This window comes from Fringilla coelebs (genome assembly GCF_963513975.1).
Source record: "Fringilla coelebs genome assembly, chromosome: 1".
Classification (NCBI taxonomy): Eukaryota; Metazoa; Chordata; class Aves; order Passeriformes; family Fringillidae; genus Fringilla; species Fringilla coelebs.
Genome location: NC_140028.1, coordinates 83,175,883 through 83,176,091, shown reverse-complemented (window position 1 = coordinate 83,176,091; position 209 = coordinate 83,175,883).

Genomic DNA, 209 nt, shown 5'->3' with positions numbered 1-209 from the left:
CTTCTCTTTCTTCCTTTCCTTCCTCTCAGCTACACGAGGGGAGAAGAGAGAAGAAGAAGAAAAAAAAAAAAAAAAGCGCCTGGCTGTAGTTCCCACAGCATTTCCTCAGCCTTGACATGTAGGGCTTTTTTTTTTTTTTTTTTTTTTTTTTCCCTCTCTTCTCGTCCCTCCCTTTCCTTTCTCCACCCCTTTTTACAAGAAGTTTAGTC